General features: G+C 47.4%; 1 protein-coding gene across 4 annotated transcripts in view; it reads right to left on the bottom strand.

Moving 5' to 3' along the window:
- Nucleotides 1-1,220, bottom strand: part of PLPPR2 (phospholipid phosphatase related 2) — a 40,950-nt gene extending 39,730 nt beyond the window's left edge. The window contains exon 1 of one of the 4 annotated variants that reach the window (XM_081845414.1): nucleotides 451-1,218. The gene's annotated coding sequence lies outside the window, so the exon portion shown is untranslated. Of the gene's footprint in view, nucleotides 1-450 lie in introns of all 4 variants that reach the window. The other 3 variants (XM_081845413.1, XM_081845416.1, XM_081845415.1) reach the window with 3 other exon arrangements.
- Between the last annotated feature and the right edge of the window lie 4,887 nt (nucleotides 1,221-6,107).

Here is a 6,107-nt window from a genome sequence, read left to right on the forward strand (position 1 = left end):
CCGTCTTCCTGGCAAACTGAATCTGCTTACTGCTTGGCTGCAAAGAGCGAGCGCCAGCAAATCTGCACCCGTGTCTGTGCGTGTATACACACACAGTGACAGACACACCAACAAACACACACACACATATCTCTGCACCACCATCAGAGTGTGTAACTTAGCAACGTGGCCTTTAAAACAGAAATGCAGACATATATATATACATACACACACACACAGAGAGAGAGAGAGAGAGAGAGAGAGAGAGCCCAGTAATTGTCAAAGCTGTGACAATGACTGTATGGATAACTGGGGGTTTGGGGTGGAGGGAGAGAGGAGAAGGAAACAGAAAGAGGCAATTGATGCTTCGAAAACGGAGAGCCCATTTGACACAGAATGAAGTGAGACTCTGCCCCCCCCAGCCCCCCCGCCATCACATCAGCCCCACAGCCCAGCCACTGCTTCTCTCACCTTCTGTATGTCAGCGAGTGTTGTGTATTTTTTAGGCAGCAGCCATGGCTTCCTCGGCCCACATCCAATCTCTTCTCCTCCTTGCTCTCTTCCTCCTCTCCTAAGCAATTTCAAGGGTCTGCAGGATGCAGCAGGGAATCCATGCTGATCATGCCAATATCCCAATTAGAAGCTGGACTGCTGGATTAAAACGTTGTTTCGTGTTAGCAGCTGGAGCCCTTCCAGGGAGAGGAGAGGAGAGAGGGGGGAGCGACACACATATACACATGCATTCACGCGCACACACACAGAGGGAGGAGAGAGGGGAGAGAGAGGATATTTCAAGGGGGAGAATTCATTGAAATGCTGCCTGTGTCCGCTCTGGGTCAGAAGGGCAAGAGGAGCAACCTAGACGGGTTCGCTGAAATCCATTCGATTCCCCGTGTCTGCGACCAGCCTGTACTTGCAATTGTGTTGGCCTCTTTCGCTCTGCTGTTGAAAAGTAACTTCCAATAGCTACGGGTTGCCCTCTTCTCTTGCCCTAAATGGTCGAGCCCTGCTTGGGAATTTCTTCCTATTTTACAGATGGGAAAGTTAAGGCACCAGCTGACCGAGCCTGGCTTACTTACCAGGCGTGTACCAAGAGCAAGTGCCGAATCTTCACATTGTCAAGCTAGCACATTTGTGTCGAACCGAACAGTAAACTCCAAGGTTTAATTACCCCAGAGTGAAAACCGTAATTCAGCCAGGCACTGCGAATTAAGTTGGTATGAAAAGCACCTTCATCTTCTGAACTCTCAACAACAAGGCTTTAATAGGGCTTGCCGATCAGAAGGTTGGCAGTTCGAATCCCCGCAACAGGGTGAGTTCCCGTTGCTCGGTCCCTGCTCCTGCCACCCTGGCAGTTCAAAAGCACATCAAAGTGCAAGTAGATAAATAGGTACCGCTCCGGTGGGAAGGTAAACGGCATTTCTGTGTGCTGCTCTGGTTTGCCAGAAGCGGCTTAGTCATGCTGGCCACATGACCTGGAAGCTGTACGCCGGCTCCCTCGGCCAATAAAGCGAGATGAGCGCAGCAACCCCAGAGTCGTCCGCGACTGGACCTAATGGTCAGGAGTCCCTTTACCTTTACCTCATTTTAGCACTTTAGCAAAAAATAAAAAATAAAAAAAATCATGCCTCAGAAGCAGGAATCACCCTCTGAATACACCCTCTGCGGCCAGCTGGACTCTGTCTTAGGGAACGTGGTTAATGATCCAATTCTCTTGACTCCGATCTGGGAAAGTATTTGAGTTTGTTGTTTTTAAGAGCAACACATGGAACCGAGTTAGGGAGAGGTTGCCAGAGGGATCAGTACTGTTTCCTTGGGGATCAGAAGGGCCCATTGGCGGAAGAAAGAAACTAACCCCGAACAGAAAAGAACGGCAAACCAAGTTGATGGACTATGCCAAAATGGCAAAATTAACTGGGAAGCTCAGAAACTGAGAAGACAAAAACTTTAAGGAGGAATGGGAAGTTTATAATGTATTTACGAGACCGCTATAAACAGGTTAAAATGTTAGCAGGACTTTTACCACGCTTATAAAGTAATGGAAAGTATGGATAATTTAGAAGGATTAAAAATTTGGATAAGTATGGATATGCAATTGTAAAAAAAATACTGTGAGGACCCATGGAAGGGATGGGGGGGGGGGGAGTCATGAGCTTCAGAGCAATCTCAACATTTGGATTCAGAATTGCTTTTTGTTGTATGTATATACAGTGGACGCTCAGGTTGCGGACATGATCCATGCGGGATGCATGTTTGCAACCTGCAGCATTCACACCCCGTGTCTGCATGTCTGCGCATGGGTTGCTATTCGGCGCTTCTGCGCATGCACGACCGCAGGAATCCAGAAGTAACCCGTTCCTGCACTTCCGGGTTTCGGTGGTCCGTAACCCGAAAAAATGCAACCTGAAGCGGCTGTAACCCAAGGTCTGACTGTACTTTTAAAAATCAAAGTGTGTGTAGATAGATAGATAGATAGATAGATGATAGATAGATAGATAGATAGATAGATAGATAGATAGATAGACAGATAGACAGACAGACAGACAGATAGATAGATAGATAAATAAATAGATAGATAGATAGATGATAGATAGATAGATAGAAGGGCCCCTTGGCATCCCTACTGCCACTGGGGGAACCTGCCTGGTTGTGCTGCACATTCATTCATTCACACACACACACACACACACACACACTCTCTCTCTCTCTCTCTCTCTCTCTCTCTTCCAGGACAGATCCCTGACTGACGTCACCAGCAGAGCTTTGAAATGGGAGGCAAGTTGGTGTGTGACTCCAATGCATGTTGACCAGTCACCACCTCTGACACATTAGTAGCCCCTTTGCTGCATTTCAAGTCACATTTTTATGTTGCTGTAGACACCAGAGAGGTGGGAGGGGGAGTCTTTACCTGATGTGCATTACTTAATTTGTCCCCCCCCCCCAAAAAAACACCTCCTCCTCTGCAAGGAAGAAGCCATCTGTGCGCAAGCTTTTCTCATGGCTCGGCGGCTGTGCCTTGCCAAAATCCGATCCTACCCGCTGAATCGGACCTTGTCAGATGAGCAGAGCATCCAAAGCGAGGTTTTACTTCAACGGAGTTTCAGTTCAGTGGGTGAGAGGGGACTTTGACAAAAACACAGCTGCAGAACAATGAGAAAAGCTCTCAGGCCCGGGGGGAATTAATTGGTACACGATGCGATCAAAATGTGGGTCAAGCAAAAAGTGTGGATGAGCTCATATGAAGTGGAAAGGCAAGATAAGGATAACAGCAGAAATCTTTTTGTAATCCAGCTTCTTAGAAACAGCCTGACTCATCGTGACTCAAAGAGGTGAGGGGAAAATCCTTTGTAGGGTGGGGTCCAGGGGCAGAAGCCATCAAGAGAGATACAGTGGTACCTCAGGCTACATACGCTTCAGGTTACATACTCCGCTAACCCAGAAATAGTGCTTCAGGTTAAGAACTTTGCTTCAGGATAAGAACAAAAATCGGGCTCTGGCGGTGCGGCGGCAGCAGGAGGCCCCATTAGCTAAAGTGGTGCTTCAGGTTAAGAACAGTTTCAGGTTAAGAACAGGCCTCCAGAACGAATTAAGTTCTTAACCCGAGGTACCACTGTACTCAACATCAGAATAGATCCCAAGGCTGCTAAATTTTAAGCACAATCAAAAGAGGCTGAGAGGACAAAAGTGTGAAAAAATAACCAAAGGGAAGAAGAATCAGACCACGCTTTAAGTAGAGCAGAAAATCCTTCTCTGAAGCAGAAATAATGACATAAAGGTTAAAAAAATATGTTCCAAGGATATTTGGGGAAGGTAGATTCCACCCTACAGCTTATCCGTGGTTTGGGATGTGGATTCTCCTATGACGGATAGGATATTATGGGGTACTCAGAAGGCCTGGAGAGAACTTGGGGGATTGCAAAGTTTGCCCCAATGAGCATTCCCAAGTATCGCAGCAAAGCATAGCCAATTGACTGCAGGCTGGAGACAGGAAAAGCTTTTGACACTGCTAAGTCCAAGGGGAAAAGCAAAATGGCCCGTTTAGAAGACCCTTCTGGGAAATCTGAAAATAGAACGGAATGAAAAAAGCAGCAACACCTTCAAAAGAACCCAGCAGAGTTTCCCACAGGCTTCTAGTTGGCCACTAGTTGTTGTACAGTGGTACCTCAGGTTGCAGACACTTCAGGTTATAGACGCTTCAGGTTACAGACTCCGCTAACACAGAAATAGTACCTCGGGTTAAACTTTGCTTCAGGATGAGAACAGAAATCGTGAGGCGGCAGCAGGAGGCCCCATTAGCTAAAGTGGTACCTCAGGTTAAGAACAGTTTCAGGTTAAAAACAGACCTCCGGAACGAATTAAGTTCTTAACCAGAGGTACCACTGTACAGGCAACAACTGATTTAGACGTGCCTGAATGATGCACAATGATGCACACACACACACAGCACCTAACCTGGAAGTAGCCCCCAAATGTCATAAGGACGTCACACAAAAAAGGGCAGGGTACGCCTGTGCGTGCTATGCCACATGGGGGTCTGGAACATAACCCCCACACAAAGGATTGTCTGCACTAGATGGTCCACTGGCCTGATTCCAGCATGCTCTGCTTATGTTGTTAAGGAAAGCATTTGCTTTGAGTGCAGAAGTCTCAGGTTCCATCCTTCTTCTTCTTCTTAATTGAGTCTATATACTGCCCTATAGGGACACGGGTGGTGCTATGGGTTAAACCACTGAGTCTCTTGGGCTTGCCGATTGGAAGTTTGGCGGTTCGAATCCCCACGACGGGGTGAGCTCCCATTGCTCAGTCCCTGCTCCTGCCAACCTAGCAGTTCAAAAGCACGTCAAAGTGCAAGTAGATAAATAGGTACCACTCCGGTGGGAAGGTAAACGGCGTTTCTGTGCACTGCTCTGGTTCGCCAGAAGTGGCTTAGTCATGCTGGCCACATGAACCAGAAGCTGTACACCGGCTCCCTCAGCCAGTAAACTGAGATGAGCGTTGCAACTCCAGACTCGTCCACAACTGGACCTAATGGTCAGGGGTCCCTTTACCTTACTGCCCTATACCCGGAGGACTCAGGGTGGTTCACAGAAAAGATCACAACATATATAATCAGAATAAAAACAACAACCCAACCCCGAAAAGAGCCACATTCTAAAAGGGTGTTGGATGTCAATAAGATCAACCAAGGGCCTGGTTAAAAAGAAATGTTTTTGCCTGGCACCTAAAGGTGTGTAATGAAGGTGCCAGGCGAACTTCCCTGGGGAACGCATTCCACAGACGGGGAGCCACTGCAGAGAAGGCCCCGTTCTTGTGGTTACTACCCTCTGCACCTCTAGAGGAGGGTTATCTCCACGTAGGGCTAGGAAAGACTCCTGCCTGAACCCCCCCCCCCCGCAAGAGCTGTACCTGTCCGTGCAAACAATACTGAGTTAAATGAGCCTCTGGTGTGACTCAGTATCAGGAAACTTCCTATGTTCCTCAGCCAACTAGCATAGTCCTATTTCCCAGAGTAAACAAGGGGAGCAACCCACGCAAGGACGCCTTTGTGCATTGAAAGGCAGTTGCTTAACTCAGATCCTGCCTTTCCGCTGTTCAGACAAGCGCAGAAAGCTAAAAATAGTAAGCTGGTTCGAGCTCATTTTCAATGCAACGGCACTTAAGGAAAACAAGATAACTTGACTAACGAGTAGCCTTCTTCTCTTGCTGTAGCCTTGGCTCCAACATTGGATCGTTCAGCCTTAATAATAATAATAATAATAATAATAAATTTTATTTATACCCCGCCCTCCCCAGTTAGAGACAGGCTCAGGGCAGCTAACACCAGTAAAATTACAGTAAAAACTGTAGGAGGGAAAAACCAATTTAAAATACAGGTTAAAATGCAGTTTAAAATGCAGTCTCATTTAAAAAGTAGCCCATAGATCAAAACCATAAGGGGAGGGAAACATAAGGGTCAGGCTGAGTCCAAACTAAAGGCCAGGCGGAAATGGCTCTGTCTTGCAGGCCCTGCGGAAAGATGTCAAGTCCCGCAGGCCCTAGTCTTTTGTGACAGAGCCTTCCACCACGTCGGGGCCAGTACTGAAAAGGCCCTGGCCCTAGTTGAGACCAATCTCCAACTAGGCCTCCAA

This window comes from Podarcis erhardii, assembly GCF_964252035.2.
Source record: "Podarcis erhardii genome assembly, chromosome: 17".
NCBI lineage: Eukaryota > Metazoa > Chordata > Lepidosauria > Squamata > Lacertidae > Podarcis > Podarcis erhardii.